A 220-nucleotide genomic window follows, 5' to 3' on the forward strand; every position below is an offset into this window, starting at 1 on the left:
CAATTTTATGGAATGGTTATTATACTGTAATAATTATTAACATGAATTATAAAGGGCCCTCAACGTTATTTTGTTTTTGTATATGTACAGTATTTGAATCAAATAAATATGTCCTAACTTTTAACACGACGCAACGCAAGGACGTAAGCTATATCTCAAGTAGGCCTAATCACCACGCGATATCGTGATGAACACTATAATTTGAACAAAAATACCAGTA

This window comes from Antedon mediterranea, chromosome 6, assembly GCF_964355755.1.
Source record: "Antedon mediterranea chromosome 6, ecAntMedi1.1, whole genome shotgun sequence".
NCBI classification, from domain to species: Eukaryota; Metazoa; Echinodermata; class Crinoidea; order Comatulida; family Antedonidae; genus Antedon; species Antedon mediterranea.